At 32.6% G+C, this 23,290-nt stretch overlaps 1 pseudogene; it reads left to right on the top strand.

Moving 5' to 3' along the window:
- The first annotated feature begins 2,888 nt into the window (after positions 1 to 2,888).
- LOC143592643 (protein neprosin-like) lies at positions 2,889 to 22,817 on the top strand (annotated as a pseudogene).
- The last annotated feature ends 473 nt before the right edge of the window (positions 22,818 to 23,290 follow it).

Here is a 23,290-nt window from a genome sequence, read left to right as displayed (position 1 = left end):
AACAATTGACCAATATTCGTGTGGGAGATAATTAATTTTCTCATAAGACCATAAAAGCTCTACCTGACCTCCTTCAAGATTCATCCCGACTACTTTCGATATCTCAATGAGGTAACACCTGACAATTTGGATTTTATCTAAATCTCAAGCAAAGTGAATGTGTATACAACTAATTTTAATACCTATTTGGAAAGGGAAACTTGAAGGCTTTACCAATTTCCATGTAAAGAATTTTACTTGAGTGAACCAATGAGAAAAGATGGTCAACGTAGTCAAATATTGACTTGAATACTTCATCATATGTAGCAGGAGGAGGCTGTATTACAAGAAGTGCAAGTTCCATTTTCCAATTTAAATTAGTTGGATAAAACATCATAATTAAAAAAAAAAACCTCAATGATGTATAGCATTATTATAGAATCACCCGGGCGATTAATCATCTATGTGTAATAGTTTGAATCTTAAATCACTATTTCGTTACCGGATAGAGAGGTTTTAGGAACATCAATTTCATTAAGCATTGTAAAACTTTGAACCTCCATTGAAAGCTGTAAATAATAAAATAATAACAACCATCAGATTTATAAGTACATTTGAATGTGAAATTTATAAATACCGGATGAAAAAGTTACATTGATTGTATACAGAAGCTTCAAAGGCAAACGATGGATAGAATGTGGAAAATGCATCCTGGAATATATGTTATATAGTGAACCCGTAGACGTTTATTTTTGTAAAAACTCTTAAGTTTAGAAACAATTATAATTTGATATTAATTAGAAAAATCAATGAAATTAATGGTATGAGAAATGGAATTAATGTTTTATAAAAAAACGGGCTTGTGCATTCAATTAGAAGTTATGGATTTATAATTGATTTTTGATTTAAATTAATTAGTGATTGATGTGGCAATTATATATATGAAAATTGTATTATGTGGAAGCATAGGTGGACACCCTAGAAAAGTGACATGTGTACCATTGTGTTGCTTTTAATATATTAATTAATATATATATATATATATATATATATATATATATATATATATATAAGATATAAGATATTAGAGGAATAACCTTATAAATTAGAAAGAAACCACTCTATTTGCACTACAAGTACTGGACTAGATGGTAAGTTGCTTGTTTTGTAAATGGAAGGTCATGGGTTTGATTCCATGTAGCAATAGAATTTTTACATTTTTCTAAAGTAAGCCTTATATCAATTTAAGGTTTTATAAAACACACACTTGATTCATTTGTTAAATATTTAATTGTTCTTGATGTTGTTAATTGTTAAGTTATTTGTTAAATTTTAGTTTTAATTTATTAGTTTGTAATGAACTTTGCCCGAACCATCGAACCAACCCGGAATTTTTTATACCCGATTCTATAAAATTGAAGCAGACAAAAGTAGTGCACCACCTAAAAAATATTCCTGGATCCGCCATTGATTCCCGATATCAGTGTTTTAAGTCTTAATTATCAACTTTTAGTGTTCAATGTTATTGTTTTAAGTCTTAATTAATTCTTACTTACTATGGTTGTTAGTGTTTTGCAATTTGCAAAAACATTTGTGTTAAATTGCTATATATATATATATGAATTTTACATGATATTAAAATTACCGATACCCACCGATATCTCAGATATATCCGATATTTTTCCGCATTAACTGCTTGGGATTAGCTAATTCAAATCCACATAACCATATAGCACATAAAATACATTCATGTTTGTTTCAAATTTAATTATATAAACTAAAACATTCTATACGGGTCAATAATCTAGTTTCCAGTATGTTTATATATGTATTATTTTGATAAATAGTTTTTTTAAATAATAAATGGAGTTTTTTGGATGAGTGAGCTAATTGATTAAGTCGAAGAGTTCATTATTTGGCTTAATGACATGTGAATGATGGTTAAGGCTTAGGTGAGTTAACCTAGGAACATAAAATCAGTATGGACAGTTGATATCCTGTCTAAGAAACCAAACGCTGTTATAAAGACTGATAAAAATACACTGAATGAATGATTATTTCCTTTTAACTCTATAGTTGCTAATTATAAGGATCAAAAGGATCCGCAAATGTATGAAGTCATTTCTCTTTTATTAAGATCAACATGTTGCATTAACTGAAAATTATTAAAAATCCAATCATGGTTAAATATCTTGAGTTATTATTAATAATAATCTATAGTGATACTCTAGGTAAGATTTCACTACACGAGTCTATTTAAACATGGATTTTTGGAATGAACTACACTTCCATATGTTCTTTCATTTTCACTTCCTTTTCAGATGACGGTGATAAAACTATTTATTCATTTCGTGGTAGTGTTGTATATGTTTCCAGCTACGCGTTTATGTTATGGGGACAATAGCGAGTTACCTACTTCTCAAGAGGAAGTAGATGAGGTTCTGAAGCGTTTAAATAAACCTTATGTTAAATCGATTAAGGTATGTTGGCCTTCTTCGCTTTCTTAATGAAATCATGCTTCTTTTCGTGTGTTAGTTAATTAATTTCATATGCATTTCATTGTGAACAGAGCCCTGATGGTGATATAATCGATTGTGTTCATATCTATCATCAACCAGCTTTTGATAATCCATTACTAAAAAATCATACCATTAAGGTATGCTTATTTGCTTATTCTCTACATATACATTTATATGTGTATTAATTTAAAGAGTAATAATAATTTAGTATTAATGTATAATAGATGGAGCCAGATAATTATCCAATGTCAAGCGTAGATGACATCAAAACGTCGTTCACGATGAACGTTTCAAATGATGAACGTTCATCGTCATCGATCACTCAATTGTGGCATTCAAGTGGAGCATGCCCAAAAGGGACTGTCCCTATTAGAAGAACGACGAAAGAGGATGTACTTAGAGCCGATTCCATTAAGAATTATGGTAAGAAAAAGGGTTATTCTATTCATCGACGACAAAGCTTGATTGATACCGACCTCGACGATGACTTCAATGATTTTGGAGTAAGCCTCTGTTGACATGGTGTCCTATACAGCTTGTTTTCTTGATTTTTAGTGTTGGTAACTTTATGTTAACTTGAGCATTTTTAGTTTGCAACTGCATATGTCCGTGGGAAGTTATATGGAACAAAAGCTACATTGAATATATGGAACCCAAAAATTGGAGAAAGTCATGAATATAGTATGGCTAAAATCTGGATAGTAGGATGCATGCCAGATGATAACAATGCTCTTGAAGATATTAATACCATTGAAGCTGGTTGGCAAGTGAGTTATTTCTTCATTAAATATATCAAACACACAAAACATATAATCTAATTTATTGTATCTTCCAAGCGTACAAAGACCTAAAAATAAAGGAAAATTAGATTTAAATAATCCTAACAATTAACGGTTCTCTAATAGTCCTGCCCAACTAATGAAATATTTGTTGGTGGTCTTATCTTTTAACATATTTTCCACCAATGAAACATGACTAACAGAATTCTAACGCTGTTAATCGTCGGAAAAAAGTTTTTGGCTGGAAACTCAGCCTTTTCATCCCAATCTCTTTGTAACATTAGATTGGACATTTAGAAAACCTTTCTTTTTAGTAAAAGCCTCCAGTTATTAAGGTTGTCGGAACCCTAAAACCACCATCAGAGTCAGTTGGTGTGGTTGGTGGTGAGTCAGGTGGTATGATAGTGTTTAGGTTGTGGTTGTCGGCAACGTGGTGGTGGTGTTCATTTGATGGTGGTCAACGGTGGTGGTTGTGGTGGTGATGATGCTTAGATCGAGTTTTCCTGTAAAAAATGTTAAGTTTTCTAGTGACTTAACAACGTTAGGATTCTATTAGATAGGGTCCGTTGAGGAAAATATGTTAAAGCGTGAGACCACCACTCCGCCAGCAAACATTTCGTTAGTTGAGACTGTTATCTGACAATAGTCAATAGTTAGGATTATTTAAATCCAATTTTTCTTAAATAAATATATTAAATGATCAAAACAAACAAAATATCTAAATTTAATGTTCTTGCAACGTCTTGAAACAGGTCTATCCACAAATGTATGGAGACACCAACACCAGGCTTTTTATTTACTGGACTGTAAGTTTATGTAAACATATTTATAGTGGATTAATGTCTTAATTCAACTATGAGTCTAAGAGTTTGAACTAATATAATCTTAACTATATGTAATTTTATGATATTTTGGACAGGCGGACGGATATCAAACTACTGGATGTTGCAATCATGATTGCCATGGGTTTGTTCAAACCAACAATAAGATTGCGCTTGGGGGTAGCCTATCTTCGATTTCAGAAATCGATGGTTCTCAAACTGCAGTCACCATACTATTTGGAAGGTATATCTTCAAGCTTTAACCAAAAGATTGTGGGTTTTTCTCTTACTTGATACATGGACTAAAATAGTAGTAAAAAAAAGACATTAGTCGATAAAAAAATAACCAGGTGTCTTTAATCATCGATGTTTTAGGCAGATAAAAATTTATATAAATGCTATTTTTATACTAAATTATTTTAAATTATATATATGCCCTAAAATAGAAAAAAATCAGAAGAATAAAAGTTTCTATTATACGCATTTGAACCAAAATGATGGCAATTGCAGAGATTTATAACTTCTTATATAAACTTTGTAAATGAGTGTTGCTAAGGGGGTGTTTGGGATTCCTTATTTCACCTTTTTATAACTTTTCATTAAGTTAATAAGTTACAACATTATAACTTATGGAACTTTTTCTCTCACAATATAAGTAATCTCAAACACCTTATTACTTTTCAAAAAGTTATTAAGTTATAAATTGAGGAAAATAAACAATCCCAAACACCCCCTAAATGTGCTCATTTCCTCGATTTTCACTAACGTACCACCACTACAAGAAAAAGGAGTTTATCACCGCTAAAGGTATTGCGGCGACAAGAGGCATTACCGGCAACGCCTGACCATGTCGCCGCTAAAGCTCAAATTCTTGTAGTATACTCCTTCAAGTTTCACATTAATATAATTAATTTTTTTTTTACTTTTTTTTTGTTTTGTTATATTTTATTATCATTAGTTTAAAAACATTTTTTCTACCTTTTTAAAGAAAGTTTTTTTAATATATTATAATTTTTTTAAATTGTTTTAAAATAACTAAAAACGTTTTTTCTTCTTTAAACCATTTTTTTCTTTTAATTTTTGTATAAAGTGTTTTTAAATATTAACTATAAAGATAGTTTACATTAAATTAGATTTTAATAAATAAATAAAAAATATTAAATAGCATACGTCTTGATCAACAAGTTTGCTTCTTTTCTTAGGTGCCATTAATTTCATGCATATGATAAGAGAAAATATATAATATTTTTTAATCATTTTTTATAAATACATTGTTCTACCTTTATTCTTTAAATATATTTTATAATTAATTTTTTATTTAGTTTTAAACATTTTTGTTTTTTAAATAAAAATAAAAACTTTATAGTTTTTGATCTAATATTTTAAAGGAAACTATAAAATGAAGAGAGTGTTACGGTGGAAAAGATAATATATCAAATAAAATTGTTAAATGAATTGAAAATATAGGAGAGATGGTATAATAAATAGAGAACGGGGTACGTTTAACCTTACCTTTAAATACACACACACGCGCACCATATTTCAGTGAGGACCCGTGTTGATGTATGGGGATTAATATCTGGACGCTCGTTGATACAAATGTGAAGCTACAAACATCCAAAGGACGTAGTCATGAAACACGACGTCAGGGGTTTAACTGACCATTAACGACTAACATTTTTAACATCTCGCTCATTCATCGCAGGTGATTTAATAAGCTAATCACGATTACAAAAACTAAAAAAATCAAACTTTAATAGTACAAATACAACTACTAATGCTTACCAATTATAGCTTTATTGTCCTAGGTGTACAACTCTTGAGTCATGATATGTACAAGTTGCATAGGCAACAGATTTAATACTTTTTTTGTCACAAAATTATAATCGAACCACACACAAACTCAAAGATATTATGAATCAAGAAGGAATCTGAACAAAACTAGATCTTCAAACATAAAGATACTAAAAGATCAACAGCTTTCTCAAAGATGTAAACATTGTCATACATCACAAAGATGGATCTCTAGGAAAACAATAATACGCTATGAACATAGGTTCATCAAGAACTAACAAAACCCTAGCAGTTCGAATGATTAAAATTGAGAGCAAGTAATAGAATTCGATCATCAACCTAGAGCGTAAACTCTGCTTTCTCTTCTTATATTAAGACATGAGATACACGCAAGTCACTCTGAGCTCTCACAATGCAGAATATAATCCAACCCAAAACATATGTAGAAAACATTAAACCACCAAGGAACATATTTGGATATAAAGTCGATAAAGACAAAGATAAGTTATTTTCAACATTAATTTTTGTATCATTTTTTATAGAGTCCAAAAACTGGCAACTGGTGGATGGAACTTAATGGAGACTGTAGGATATTGGCCATCAGACTTGTTTCCACACTTACAAGATGGTGCATCATTGATAGAGTGGGGTGGTGTGGTGGCAGACGAGGGATTAAACGGGAGTCATACAACTACGCAAATGGGCAGTGGTCAGTTTCCTCAACAAGGGTTTCGGAAAGCTAGTTACATAAGAAATATTCAAACAGTGGATGGATCAAACACTTACGTGACTCCAAATCTCGAAAGTGCCCAAAACAAGGGTTGCTATGAAATTTTGTCGCGCTACAATAATGACAACTACTGGGGCGCACACTTTTACTTTGGTGGACCGGGTCGAAACACAAACTGCCCATAAAATCTTAGATTTTCGGTGTAATATATTTGGAACAGTTTATGCCATGTAATATAAATAAATTAAATAACTGACGAAAAGATTGTGATACCCTAGACTTGTAATATATTTGGAATACCTTATTTCCAGGTAATATAATTAAATTTCATGTTTGTGACATGTTGGTATAATAAGTCTATATTTTATAATTGTGTCATTTATAAAATAAAGTGTCTTGAAATATTGAATTTAATTGCAACACACACACATATATATAGGGGATGGATCTTGCGAAAAATGATATTATAGCGAGAAGTGCGAGAAGAGAATCTGAACCATTGATTGTGTTTAATCAATGGTCAACAAATGAAATGGCAAATTCGTAAATACAAATACATGTTTATGACATATTTTTAACTAAAAAGGATGCATATGTCTTTTGTGATGTAGCCCTTGTTAAGCTTGACATTAATGCATTTAGCGATTTCCTATTTTTTATGCTTAATCAATGGCATAGTGTCATATATAATTTTTATTATTTTATTTCTTTCATTAAGATAGACATTAATGTATGTGAAAATTTTATAATTGTAAATTATTAGCATGATCCGCTATTTATTATATGTAGTTTAATATAAAAAATGAGTTTATTTGTACTGTATAAGTGATATTTAGCGGTTTCATTTTTTTATGTTTAATTAATTGTCATATATAATTTTTACTATTTTATTTCTTTCATTAAGCTAGACATTAATGTATGTGAAAATTTTATAATTGTAGGTTATTAGCATGATCCGCTATTTATTATATGTAGTTTAATATAAAAAAAAGAGTTTATTTTGTACTATGTAAGTGGTATTTTAAATTGTGTATGTGTAAACTTTATTGTGTGTAGCTTCATGTATGTGCTGTGGAGGTGGTATTTCGAATTGTGTACGTGTAAATTTCGTCATGCGTAAGTTCATATATGTACTGTGTAGGTGATATTTCGAACTTTGTACGTGTAAATTTTATAACATGTAGGATCATTATGTGTTATGTAGGTTCATATATGGGTTGTGGATATGTTGATTAATTCATGTGTAGGATATGTTATATGATGTGTATGACATATTGTTGAAATTGATGTGTAGCATATTTTTAGTGTGTAGGATATATTGTCTGATGCATTGTATTATGTGTAGGATATGTTGGTAATAATGATGTGTAGCATATATTTTTAATGTGTAGAATATGTTGTATGATGTGTATAGGATATGCTATTAACATTGATTTGTAGCATGCATTTTTAATGTGCAGGGATAATTATTCGAAATGAGTTTTTCTTATTTTAATATAAAAATCTGGAATTGTAAAAAGACTTTCAAAATAATGAAAAATTAATAATCAATATAATATAAAAAAGGATAAAAAGAAAATAATGTGTGAAACTCCTAACTTATTTATTAGTTACCAAAAAACAAAGCATGAAATATTTTACTAATATGCCCTAGTAATTAATTAAACATAAAATAAAAAGAAAATTATATGATTGGCTAGAAGGACTTCTCGCACTTCTCGCAATAAGAAAACTTCTGAAATGAACCTAATCTTATATATATATATATATATATATATATATATATATATATATATACTAGATTTTATCCCCCGTATTACGGGGGTTGTTTTAAATTATTCGTTTTTAATATTTATATACGTATATTTGGATTGGATTTTAATTTTATTTATTGTAAGAAAGTTAATAATTAATATACTTGAGGTTCGATGATAAAATGATTTCACAAATAAATAATATGTTATAATCCGGTTTAAAAGCTATCTGGGTTTGGTAATACCCATTACCCATTTATTTTCTTTATTATAAAATTGTTTCTTAATTATAAATAATATATTTTTTAAATAAAATAGGATATTAATTTTTAGTATATCCCTATTTTATAGGATTTTCATATCAAATATTTTATGAGATTAGTTTTTAATATAATGAGATGCTATAACCCACCCGTTTAAGAGCTATCTGGGTTTAGTGAGACCTTTACCCGTGAATTCGGGTCAAATGCGTGAGAAACCTTCATTTACAAATAAAGCAATCTGATGGCTAGAGAGAATGGTTGTTTACATTTTTTGTTTTTTAATATTTATTTTTTGGATTTTAATTTTCTTTATTGTAAGAAAGTTAATAATATACTTAGGGTTTGATGATGAAAGGGCTTCATAAATAAATGATATGTTATAACCCGTTTAAAAGCTATATGGATTTGGTGACCCATGCTTCGCTTATGTTTTTTACTATAAAATTGTTTATTTTAATAATAAATAATATTTTTTTCTTTTTAAATTGGATATTAAATTTTAGTATATCCCTATTTTTATAGGATTTTCATATCAAATAATTGGTAAGATTAATTTTTAATTTAATGAGATGTTATAACCCGTTTAAGAGCTATTTGATTTTGGTAAGACCCATACCCACTGTAACACCCCGGCTAAAGCAGAAACGCCTGAGTGTGACGTACAGATTGCTCAAACGCACGTGACACTATTAGGTGACCATAATAACATTATTTCATTTAAATCATCATGTAACACAAGTTGATCAAATAATACAAGTTGAAACAATAAATAAATAAATGATAAGTTGTTCTTTGAATATCCTATAAGCATACTATGTGTCTTCTAACTTTCATCCTCGTATCTTTACACCTGTAACATATGTATAAAATAAAGTCAGCTACGAACATAGATGGTGAGATTCCCACGGTTTGATATAATACGTAAAAATCATACAATTCCAAGAAACTTGTGAAATGAGCACATAAAAAGGGTTCTTTACACTCGATGTAATGGACCTGAGTGTAAAGAACAAACGAAGGTCATTTCCAGTTGGGGCTACCAACGTATTCGGATATGAGGTCCCTTTTCCACTCGATGCAAATGGACCTGAGTGCAAATGGGGGCGTATGATCATAATTATTGAGGCAACCACTTGAAATCCACGTATCAAACAAATAAGCAAGTAAGCACACAAGTCCATGTTATGAATTGTAGTTTGTAATCGAAATCATAAATACTTGAAGTTTTATAGGATACATATGCTACCCCAAAATATGAAAATGTTTAAAAAGGGGTTGTGAGAATCTCACCTTGAAATCGAAGATAAACATGCAATAAAAGCCGAACGTACGATAATGCAACCGAAGCAACAGTAAATGCGTTAAAGAATCCGAAACGATTGAACTTCTCAAACTATAAATAAAATAAATAAAAATATTTAAGGACTAGCTAACGGGATTATTTAAAGTTAAAGAGGATAATTTAGTTTAAGGGAATTTGCATTCTTTTTATGGAAATATTATATTTATCTTTAACGGAATTATAACGATAGTTTTAACTTAAAATGATTATGCTAACTGATTAATAAGTTTAATGAAATAAGTTAACGATTTATAAACTAAGTTTAACGTATTGAATTATTTTAATACCATTTAAATAATAATTTATTATTAACAAGAGAATTGTATTTACTAAGTATGAATTTAAATGGAAAATTTATTCTCGAATAATTATAATTATGATAACGCATTAAAGTTAACGAAATAAAAGTTAACTAATTATAAACTAACAAACTGATTATGGTTAACGAAAAGGAATTATACTACAATATTATTTGAATGCTATTTTAACTATAAATTTATTAATGAGAATTTATAATAATGGTTAAAGGTTTATTAATATCTTAATATTATTTAAATTGCAAGGTTAATACTAAAGTTTAATATTATAACGCTTACAGGATTTTGGTGTTAACGGATTTTAAAATTTTATGAACAAGATACATGTTAAACGAATTTAGACGAGACTCGACGAGTTTTATTTTTAAGTGAAAATGATGCATATAATTTATAACTATTTTTATTTACTTAAAAATAATTTTATTTGGTTTCTTATGATTTTTAATATATAAATTTTGATTTAAAATAAATGGAAAAGGTTTCAAAAAATATAAATTTTGATTTAAAATAAAAGGAAAAGGTTTCAAAAAAATAAAATACGCATGTAGACTCTACTAAAAGACTACTAAATAAAACTAACAATTAAACTAAACTATATTAACCTGACTCCTACGTCTCAAAAGAAAATACAAATAGCACGTATGTAGCAAGTAAGTCTAATCAAAGCTAACAACGCAATTGCCAAGAGTCCGCGGCAACAGGGCGAAAAACTAGATGTGCTAAAAGCAGTCTAATAAAAACACGCTAATCTAGACACTAAGTAATAAATTCTAGACTCTTAACTAACTAAAACTATGAACCGATCGACTCTAGTACAGCTAAGTAAGTCCGGATATCGAACCCACGAGACTCTTTAAATTATGTAAACCAGCTAAATTAGACTCAACTACAGACACGACTATTTATTATTGGGGGGTTTTACTTAAAACTAATATTAACTCAATCACTAAGACTTAAAAACGACTTAACCCTGGACTTAATTCAAATGATGATAAGATAACTACCTAGGCTAGAATCCCCAATATTTCAGTTATCAATTAACCCGGAATAATACTTAGTTATGGAACTGGGATCGTAAAATAGACACTTATAAGAAAACCCGAACAGGACCCCTGACCCTTCTCAAGAGATGTGACATTCGTCAGTTTTTCGATTCGTTTTCGTATTTGTAAACCCGACCCGTTGGGTCGTTTCGATGTACTAAATATTTTAATAAAGTGATTCGCGACATTTAATATTCATTATTCGATGTTCGTTGTCATTCAAGTATTTATAAATTCCGGAGCCTTAAAGTAATCAAGCCGTAAGAGTTAAACACGTAAAACCGAAAACTATTTAATTTAACTATAAAGTTTAGGGTTAAAAAATGTAAACTTGAAAACTTTATTTAACTTAAAAGATATTTATATTATCATTTAAAGGTTCTTTAAACTTCAGGGGCTAATAGTGTAACATTTTTAATTCAATTTATATTAAAATAAAACCCTACCCGCCTCCCCCCCCCCCACCCCCGTTTTTCCGGCCACCCTCCGTCCGCCGGAAGCGGCTCCGGAGGTGACCCAAACACCACCAAACTTCGTCGTTTTAACCAAATAAATATGTAAACGCGTTTCTCCGTCAATATAAAACATTAACCAACTATTTAATTGCGTTTAACATCAGTAAATCGCCCCGTAATCGTCGCCGGAAAATCCGGGTAAATCACATTAATGCATTGACGCGTATACGCTCCGATTAGTTGTATAAATAGGGACCTAAGCCTTGTTACAACTCGCTCATAACCTTCTTTCCCTCTAATTCTCTCTACAATAGTCGTAATAATCCGGCAAAGCTTCGGCTCCGGCAAGTTCTTGTTCTTCACCAAATCAACACCTTTTGAGGTAATTGTAACATGTTTTTGATTAGTTTTGATCCAATAAACAAAAACCCTATACTAATTTAAACACACTTGAAACAGAAACTGAGATTGAATTATTAGGGTTTATGTTCTTCATGTGAAGAAGATGAACCTGAAGTATTATATATATATATATATAATGATTCTTAACTCTTAAACGAATATCCTTCTAGTTCAACTGGTTAAACTCAATTCCTCGCAACCATGAGACCCGGGTTTGAAACCCAGGTCACGCTCATTTTTTTGGTTTAATAAACTGGCCCTGTTAATATTATTATTAATAAAATTCCTTTGAAACAGTCATTATATTTATATATTAAGAACTAAACCATAAACGAATATGCAGTCTAGAGCAGCCGGTTGAAAACAAGGATTATAACTCCAAGACCCGGGTTCGAAACCCGGGTCAGTCATGTTTTTTTTGTATTAATTAAATTCAGTTTATTAATATTAATTAATTCTTAATCAATTAAAAATCATAAATAAATCATAAAAGTCTTTTTAAATTAAATAAAAATTACGTAAATTAACTATAAAATATAACTCACCATCTCACCTTTAAAAACCAAGTTTCTCGTTTTCATAAGCCGCTATTAAAAATCATTTAATAATCGCAAAGTAAACTTTAATTCTCTAAAAATCGTTTTGTTAAAGCAACAATTATATTTTCGACTTGTAAACAATAGTTCAAGCTTTTCGAACATATAAACTTTGTTTTCTCGCCATTAAAGTGCTTAAATTGTATTAATAACCAAGTCGTCGTTAAAACATAAATAATAATATAATAATCTAAGAGCCATAAGATTCGTAATAAAATTATAAAATAATAACTAAATTCTAAAAATTATTCGTGCAATTAATCAACTTTAGAATCCCGTTAGAATAGCCGTTAAAAGTCGTGTTTATTCTTATTTGTAGTTCGTACGGATTGACCGCTTCGGTTTCCTTTGACGCATTCAAGTTATTCTTATTCCTTTTTCACTACAACTACTAAGGTGAGTTTTTCACCACCGCTTTTTAATGTTTTGGGGTAGCATATGTATCCTTATAAAGATTCAAGTATTATTTCTTCTATTACAAAACTACAATTCGTATATGGACTTGTGTGTTACTTGTATTACTTGCACGAATATTACTTGCAAGATTGGGAAGCCTCATTAAGTATGATCATACGCCCCCCTTTGCACTCTGGTCCATTTGTATCGAGTGGAAAAGGGCCGCATTATCCAAGTACGTTGGTTGTTACCAATTGGAAAGGACCTTACTTGCGCGATTATCCAAGTACGTTGGTTGTACCAACTGGAAAGGACTTACTTGCTCGTTTATCACATGTCTATGAATTGTATGGTTTTTATGTACGTATTTAAACTGTGGAAACTCATTAGCTATATTTATAGCTGACCATATTTTATACATATGTTACAGGTACCGTGATTAGAGGTTGAAGTATTGAAGACACTTAGATTACTTAGGGTATTTCAATAAAAGAACTATTGTTATGGTTATGTTTTGGTTTGAACTTGTATTGTTACTTTCGAACTTGTGTTACTTGGCTTATTAAATGAATTAATGTTATTATGGTCACTTAATAGTGCCACGTGTGTTTGAGCAATCTGTACGTCACACTCGGGCGTTTCCGCTTAAGCCGGGGTGTTACAAGAGAAACCTATGGATTTCTAACAAGTTTTAACACACACCAGTATTTAAAATCAAGTTTGCTTACGGTCACCTAATTAATTACAAGCTAGTTCCTTTATACGAAATCATACCTTACAGCGCGGAAATCAAAGGCAGTCTAATATATTTAATTGACTCGATAGACAAAGTTAACCGATCAAACCTAGACGGACTTCTTACGAAGAACTAAATCTAGCAATCCTGATCAACAAAGACCTATCAATAACCTAGCACCTTACAGCTATTTAGGTTAGCAGCACACTTAGGTTTATTTAATTAACAATTATTATTTCTATGATCTTAGTGCACATCAATCATAAAATAATCAAAAACACAAAGTAATTGACCTAATAGCAACCTATCATAATGACAAACAATAATCAAGGCAACTATGGAATAATAATAATTAATCAAACAATCCTAAATATCCATATGCATCAATTTAATATAAGTAAACCTTTTACTGGTTCATAAAACCATAACGATAAATAAATCCCAAGTCAAAATCAAACATCAAAATAGGTTCATCATAAGCCTAGGCAGTCTATAATGTTTAGCCTAGCATCTTAAAATCAAACAAAACAATAATAAACGAAATCATGGCGAAAATAAATAATAACGGAAGAATAAAGGCGATAAAACCCGGAGTTTTCATCCTTGACAATTAAGCACTTCGCCGGCTGATTCCTCGACTCCAAAGCTGTCGGAAACTGACCTCGGACGCCTCGGAACTCACCAAATTTGTTTGGAACTTCAGGATATGATTAACGGTTAACGAGCTGGAAGTTCTGGAATGAAGGTGTCTTTATATAGGCAACAGGGGTCCAAAAATACATTAAGACGGTTAACGAGCTGGAAGTTTCTGGAATGAAGGTCGCCACGCCGCGTTCCGGGCCTGGCCGGCCTCGCCGGTCCGATTCTCTCCTGGTTCGGTCCGGTTCGTTTCCTGATGCTCTGGTTCTCCAGTTCGGCTTGTTTTTGCTCGTTTTTCGCCCTCTTTTCATCGGAATTAAAACCCGAAACTTAAAATATAAAACCAAGTTAGTAGTATACAAATCTTACTTAAAACCGAACAAAACTAATAAATTAATAAATAAATTGTACTTGGGATTAATGTATATTAAACGTTATATCACGACCACATCGCGGCACATAGGATTTTAGGGGTTTCGTTTATATATATTATAGATTAGTATTATTTTTAACTTCTGAACCACTTTTCTTTTTTATTAACTATTTATGAAAGACATTATTTATAGTGTAATAAGATCTGATTTTACTAATAGTTATATTAATATAAATTAATCATTCCTTCAAAATTATGATTACTTAAAAACTGATTTTACTTATATACATATATATGTAAATTTATCTGTTCATGTTGATACAAATTTTTATTTATTTTTAAATAAATAAACATATATGTTTACTTGACGGTTTTAGTAATTTCCACCTGTGTAATGCACGGGTTAATAACCTAGTTAATCAAAATAGGCATAACACTATAATAGCCCTTCTTGTCACCCGAGCCGAAGACCCACAATTAAACCCAAATGGCTTCACAAATCTTAACATAACTGAAGTGAAATATTTTGTTAGTTCCAAAACATTCATGGCAACATGTACTCAGTTCCAAAGACACTTGGACCGAGTATGATAGAGATGATTTTGAATGGGATTGTGTTATCGATTGCGCGTTTAATCAAGTACGCATAGAGTGATAGAACACAAGAAACCTGCCATTGTGGAACATGAGAATCCACAATGATGGTAAAAAAAAGAATCACTAAGTTGTGGATTTAGGTGGGGTGAGCTAATGGTTAAATCAACGATACCATAATTGCAAATAAAATATCAGAATTTAATCTACTTTCAACAAATAGTAAGCAAAACACTAAGAGGGGGGGGGGGGGGGGGGGTTAGTGGGTGAGGTGATCGGTTAAACAAGTATATTCCATGGCCCTCGTAACGACTTGTTATTAGTGGTATGGTGTTTACTCTTTATAAAAATAATAATATGAGTTCAAATTGTCGTAAATGCAAGGTTAATTAGTATTTACATATAAAATGAACCGTAGAAGACACTAAACAGAGGATTTGGGTGGGTGACCCAAAGGTTAAAGTCAACGATTTTTCAAATTACCATATGCATACAATAATAATAGTTTAGAACTCGTATACTACACGAGATAATAAATATCAATACATAAAAATATAAGTATAGATATAGATGAGTATGAGTGTTTAACATGCTAACCGGGTTAACATGCAAGTGAGGCGAAGCCAGAAATAGTCACCTGTTACTGAATAATACAAAATTAAAACAAAATTAAATTAGAAGCTCTATAGTCAGTACTCAGTATTCACATACAGGGATGGAATACCTGTAACTCTATGCGGAATGAGAATGACGTCACTATCATTTGGGCGATAGTCTCATATTGTTTTAGGTAATTTTGTTGGGCATCACATAATACCGTACTAGTACTCAAACTAGTAGTTCTTTTTTTTACTTAGTGTCATATCTAGTGACTGTACCTAAATATATATCCCGAATATATCTTTTATGTCAGGTTGTTTTCCCGTTAGCTTTGAATACGTTTAATAAAGCTTATAGCCATTCAAAATATATCATAATGTTATAAGTTATTAACGAAATTGATCACTTTGAAATATAAGCATTCTAAAATCGATTATTAAATAAAGTTCTAAATGTTCATATTAAAATCGAATGTAATACTAATTGTGTTGTTTTTCAAGTCAATGAGGCAGGTCAATACATAAACAAAATATTAACAAAATAAGTTAAATAATGAATTAAAACACCATAACGAGATCTTATTTAAACATGGTATATTTGGAATTAGCTATACCTCCATTCCCACTTGCTTTCTAAATGAGAGAGAGAACGTTTTCTTTCGGTTTTGTGGTGTTGTATCTTTTCACGAAGGCACGTTTCTGTTACGCAGACTATAATTTAAGTAAACCTCCGGCCAAATCAATTAAGGTAATGTTATTATGTTAATATGTTATCATTCGTGTCTTTCTTAATTACTTATTCTTGCCATATGTTAGTTAATTGATTGGTGTCTATGTGTCTTTTATTATGAACAGAGTCCTGATGGTGATATCATCGATTGTGTTCATATCTCTCATCAACCGGCTTTTGATCACCCCCTACTCAAAAATCACACCATTAAGGTTCGCTTCCTAATCAGCATATGCATTTATACACGTGTTGTAAAGAACAACATATCATGATAAATCAACATATGCATTTATACACATGTTGTAAAGAATAACATATCATGATATAGCTACACCATCCCATGCATATGATTTAACACCATCAGACGTTATTCACAAAACACTCAGACCGTCCGTTTGCTTTGTTCAAAAAAGTCAAATTTTGAAAATTGCTTGTCAGAATGGCCATTTGACCAATATTTGGATGACCGTTCTGGCTATAGATGGTCAAAGTTTGAAATTTTCTAGTTAAAACGGCCTTCTGACCTCAATTCGGACGACTGTTTGAAAAGTATGAGATTAGATGTCAGAAGGTTTGTGTATAGATGCCTTGGTAAACAATTTATGATGGATGTTTGTAGATGAAGCCAAATTATTATCCAAACGGGATAAACATAGATGACGGAGCTTCATCTTCGATTACTCAATTGTGGCATTCAAATGGAAAATGCCCAAAGGGAACTATCCCCGTTAGAAGAACAAAAAAAGAGGATGTGCTTAATTTTCTATCAAAGCTACTAGGAAGAACTTTCCTAAGCACCAAGTTAGTCTTTTTGGTGTCTTATCAATTCTATGACATGTTTTAATGATTTTCTAGGTCTAACGTATGGACAATTGTATGGAACAAAAGCAACATTAAACTTACAGTGCATATACCAATGGACAATTGTATGGAACAAAAGCAACATTAAATGTTTGGAACCCAAAGATTCAAAAATCTAATGAATTTAGTTTGGCACAAATTTGGATAGTTGGAGGTTTTTTTGATTCAGATCTCAATACCATTGAAGCTGGTTGGCAAGCGAGTTTTTTTTATTTAAGTCTTGTATCAAGTAGTTAGAACACATATCAACTTTTCAAGGTTGTGTGGATATAAATGCTAGGTTTTTGAAAGCCTTTTAGTTTGACATTTAGAAGACAAATGAGGGCGACCCATTTACCTGAGGAAGTCCGTTTTTATACTTTGGTCCCTAAGTTACTTAACCTAATCGTATTTCTATATACAAATAGGTCGCTGTATTTTCTTTGTACTTTGTACTGAGCATAGAAAGAAAACTTGTGGATGTAGGTCACCTTGACCAAACCATGCAAAATCTCGTGTCTTGTTTATTTGTTTTATTGTTTCGTGTGTGTGTGACTGTGATTTCGCTGCGTTGTTGCTCTGATCAATTACTAACAATAACAAGGAACGAAATATGTATTTGAAACAGGTGCATCCAGGGATATATGGATATAGCAATACTAGGGTCTTCATCTCTTGGACTGTAAGTTTGATGTAAACTCGTGTATAATATTGGTCTTAGTTATTAGAAGATTATATACAAGTTGGTCGGCATATCGAATTTTTTATTATTCGATCATATTTTGAATAGAACGATGGATATAAAGAAACGGGGTGTTATGATCTTATGTGCTCTGGGTTTATTCAAACCAACAACCTTATAGCAATGGGAGCCACCTTATCCTCTACTTCAGAAATTGATGGTGTTCAGTATGAAATCTGGAAAGTATGTCTTTTAATTCCAACTTATTCAATCTTAATTTCAAGTTGCATTCATGGATGTTCTAGGTAGGCCTAAAAACCAACCGAATGAACATGAACAAGGGTATGTTCGTGTTCGTTCATTTAACTTTAAACGAACACGAACACTTAATCGAACATATATTTTGTGTTCATGTTCGTTTATTTAAAAAAAATGAACATGTTTGTGCTCGTTTATGTTCGTTTGTTTAAACTCTAAATGAACAGTTCACGAACATAAATGTGTTGGGTTCGTAGGCCTTTTTTGTTTAGGCCCGGTTTATTATTTGAAGTCCAAATAGCAGACGAGTGTAGGGTGGCCAAACCGAAGCCCGGCCTGGTTTAGATTTCTTGTTTAATAAGATGCAAAGCCTAGTTCATTCTCTATATAAAGAACGCTATGTACTTGTAACTATTTGTCACTCAATAAAGAAATATATAGTTGCCACCCGTGGACGTAGGTCAGTTTAGACCGAACCACGTTAAATCCTCGTGTTCATTATTGCTTTCGTGTGTGTGTTCAGTTTCGTGTGTGCGTTTAATCCTAACAAGTGGTATCAGAGCTTAGGTTCGGATTACACGAAGAACACGTTGAACCGCCTCTTACGCTGCCGCATCGCCGCTAGCAGTCGCTAGGGTTCCGCCATCGCCGTTCGATTCTTGCTGCTACACCAGAAGGTCGATTACGGTTTAAAGACGACAGTTAAGTCTCTTATACCCAACCATCGATCAGTTATCAGCAGTTCATCGAAGGTCAGGCGCCAAGATTGAAGTTTTTTTTCTTGGCCGATCAGATTTGTCGTTCCAAGGAGGTTTGATTCTGGTTCTGTTTGAAAGTAATTAACATCCACCGTGTACCGCCGCCATCCCCGGTAAAATTCTAGCAGAAGAAGCGGAGCAGTGCATGTCAACGTGAAGGCAAAAACACGGCATAACCTTTTCTCTTCTTTTTTTTCAAGTTGTTCGTGATTTAAGATTTTAGGACAGCAAGCCCAAAGTTGACAAAATTAAGTTGGAGGGCCATAAAACAAAGGAAAGGAGTTGGGCTTGTTCAAATCAATTGGTTGATTTATTTTTGGGCAGATTACTCAAGATTTAAGAAATGAGATTCTTTTCTTTTTTGGATTGAGTAAAGACAATTAAATCAATATTCTTTTTCTTTAAGAATTTTGTTTCATCAGAAGAAGCGATAAAGAAGCAGAGAACCAGTGCCAACCGCGTTTGTCAGGTTTTATCGTTTCAGTTTAAAGTTTCAGTTTTCTGATTTACAGTTCGTTATTCCGCTGCGTTTAAATAGGTTGATTGTTTAAGAGAGTTCAGTAGAACAGCTGTTAAGTTCAGGCCCGTGCCATTGCTGTGTCTGTCTCTGTTTTTATCCAGTTTTTCGTTTAGTCATTGTCATGGCAGAAGACGGAAAGGGTTCGATACAGAAGTTTGATGGACAGAAGTTTGGTTGGTGGAAGATGCAGATTGAAGCGTTACTTTGTCAGAAAGACTTAGATGTAGTGCTTGAGGATGAAAAACCAGAAAAGTTTTCAGCAGCAGATTGGAAGAAGTTAGACAAGAAAGCTAGGGTTTGTATTACATTGTCGTTGTCGGAAGATGTGGCGTTTAACATCATGAAATAAACCACAGCGCGTGGTATGATGGAGGCACTATCCAACATGTATGAGAAGCCTTCGACAGCGAATAAGGTCTATCTTATTAGAGAGCTAGTGATAACAAGAATGAAAGAGGGTGGGTCAGTTACAACGCATATCAATAATCTTAATTCGATTTTGTCCCGCTTAGTGTCAGTTGACATTAGGTTTGATGATGAAGTTCAAGGCCTATAGTTATTATCCTCTTTACCCGACAGTTGGTTGCAAACAGTGACTGCAGTTTGTAGTTCGTCTACAAAAATTACTTTGGATGGGATTCGGGACCTGATTCTGGGAGAAGATTCAAGACGCAGAAGTTCAGGTGAATCATCAGAAAATATGTTAGTCACAGAAGGTAGAAGTAGGGGAAAACAGCGAGGCAGTGGGAGTAGGAAGAGGAGTCAGTCTAAGACTCGTAAAGATATTGAATGCTGTGGTTGTAAAGAGAATGGACACTTCAGAAATCAGTGTCCGAATGGTATGAAAGAGGTGAACGTTACAGAATACGACACAGATGACGGGGTCAGTAGTGATGAGGCTTTGATATGCAATGTTAAGAGTAACGTTGATTCTTGGGTGATGGATTCTGGCGTATCGTTTCATGCCACTCACTGTAGTGAAACGATGAAGAATCTAAAGTTTGGGGATTTTGGAAAGGTTCGACTTACGAACGATTATATTTTAGAGGTTACGGGTATGGGAGACGTTGATTTGATACTTCAGCAGGTACTTCTTGGACTTTGAAAGACATGAGGGTTATTCCAAGTTTGAAGAAACATTTGATTTCAGTTGGGCAGTTGGATGACCAGGGACACAATCTTAAGTTCGGGAATGGGCGGTGGAAGGTAGTTAAAGGGAATCTCGTGGTTGCTCGTGGCAAGAAAATAGGTTCGTTGTATATGGTCGATATGTCATCGAAAGGAGTGGATCCTGTTTTGGTGAAAGACAAAATCCGGTTCACAGAATCTCGTTGGCAGAAGAAGGTTCGTTTTGCAAGTAACAAACCCAGAGCCAAAGTGAAGATTCAGGATGAACGAGCTAGGAAGGTTAAATCAGTTGGAAGACATCGTGACAGTGGGAGCACAGGCCGTGCTTCAGTTACAGTTCCAGGTCGATAGTGGATTAAGAAAACCAGTATTCCAGCTGTAAAAGTCTCTCCAGTGAATTACTTGCTGAATATGGAGAGTGTTTGTTCTCAGGTTATCTCAGGATCTGGTAGTTCGTTACAGTGGGAGCCGGCAGGGACAGAGAACGGGTCAGGGGCAGTTTTAGCCGTGACTGACGTGTTGGAGCTCCGGGGAGCTTCAACGGGCCTTCAGGTTCATTGATGAGTAGGCGGGGGCAACTAGAGAAGTTTAATGTTTAGATTACAGAAGTACGATAAGGAGTGCAGACGAGAGTACTCAAGGCCTCCGAGTGGGAGATTGTTGGGTTCATAGGCCTTTTTTGTTTAGGCCCGGTTTATTATTTGAAGTCCAAATGGCAGACGGGTGTAGGGTGGCCAAACCGAAGCCTGGCCCGGTTTAGATTTCTTGTTTAATAAGATGCAAACCCTAGTTCATTCTCTATATAAAGAACACTATGTACTTGTAACTATTTGTCACTCAATAAAGAAACATCTAGTTGCCACCCGTGGACGTAGGTCAGTTTAGACCGAACCACGTTAAATCCTCGTGTTCGTTATTGCTTTCGTGTGTGTGTTCAGTTTCGTGTGTGCGTTTAATGCTAACAAAATGAACGTAACCGAACAAAGGCAAACAAATATAAACGAACATATATGAACAAATGTAAATGAACACAAACAAACATAAATGAACAAACTTAAATAAACACAAATGAACACATATAAAACCATTAAGTAGATGACTCTTAAAGATAATATTTAATTATTTTCTATTAATATGTAAACGAACATAAATAAACGAACGTTCACAAACATAAATGAACGACGAAGCATGTGTTCATGTTCATTCGTTTAACTAAACGAACACAAACCTTTTGTTTATGTTCGTCCGTTTATTAAATAAACGAACTTCCCACACAACGGTTCACGAACAGTCCATCAAACATTCAGTTCATTTACATGCCTAGTACTAGGCTTATAAAAATCTACACAAGTTGCATTAGCATTTATTTATTTATTTTTACCATTTTATAGGACCGACAGAGTGGCGGCTGGTGGCTGCGACTTGGGAGTGGACTAGTTCTAGGATATTGGCCATCCTCGTTGTTTTCGTACCTAAGTGATAGTGCATGGATGATACAATGGGGTGGAGAAGTGGTGAACTTAGGCTCACACGGGCATCGTACAACTACACAAATGGGCAGTGGTCAGTTCCCTAAACAAGGCTTCGGTAAAGCTAATTATATAAGACATATTGAAATACTCGATGAATCTAGCGTTTCAAGCATTCCTAAAGATCTGAATACCATCACTGATCAAAACAGTTGCTATGATATTTCGACGGCCGTTGATGATGATTGGGGTAGTTACCTTTACTTTTGGTGGACCTGGTCGAAACAAAAACTGCCCATGAAAATATTGTAACAAACCTAACGTTCAATATAATAAGTTTGAATAATATTATTCCATGTATTCATGAAAAGATTATGACACCTTGTTGTAAAACAAGCCTAATAGTAAAGAAGATTGAGAAAGATGTGTTATGAGAGAATGAATGAGTATATTATTGTTTGGTGTGTTTGTAAATGAGATACAATGAAGTATTTATTGGAGTACACTAGTTAAGTTAATCATCCCATAACTCCAACAATCATTTAAGATAATATGGTGATCCCTAATTCAAATAGTCTACTTATGCACATTGCTGATAACTATAAAAATAATATTTATAAAACACTCCTCCTTAAATATGTTTGAGGTTGTTGCCTTGTTAAAACATTTATAGGAAAACCGTATTATCTAAAGAAAAAAAAGTGCAACACATATTTTCTTCCCTAGAAGATTATTAGTTAAGAAACTTGGGACGACGCATTCCAATGCCATGCA

This window comes from Bidens hawaiensis, unplaced genomic scaffold, assembly GCF_021521415.1.
Source record: "Bidens hawaiensis isolate Kalapana, Puna unplaced genomic scaffold, B.hawaiensis_p1.1 tig00041133_1, whole genome shotgun sequence".
NCBI lineage: Eukaryota > Viridiplantae > Streptophyta > Magnoliopsida > Asterales > Asteraceae > Bidens > Bidens hawaiensis.
Note: the sequence above shows the minus strand (reverse complement) of the source record. Positions and strands in the feature narration are given on the sequence as shown.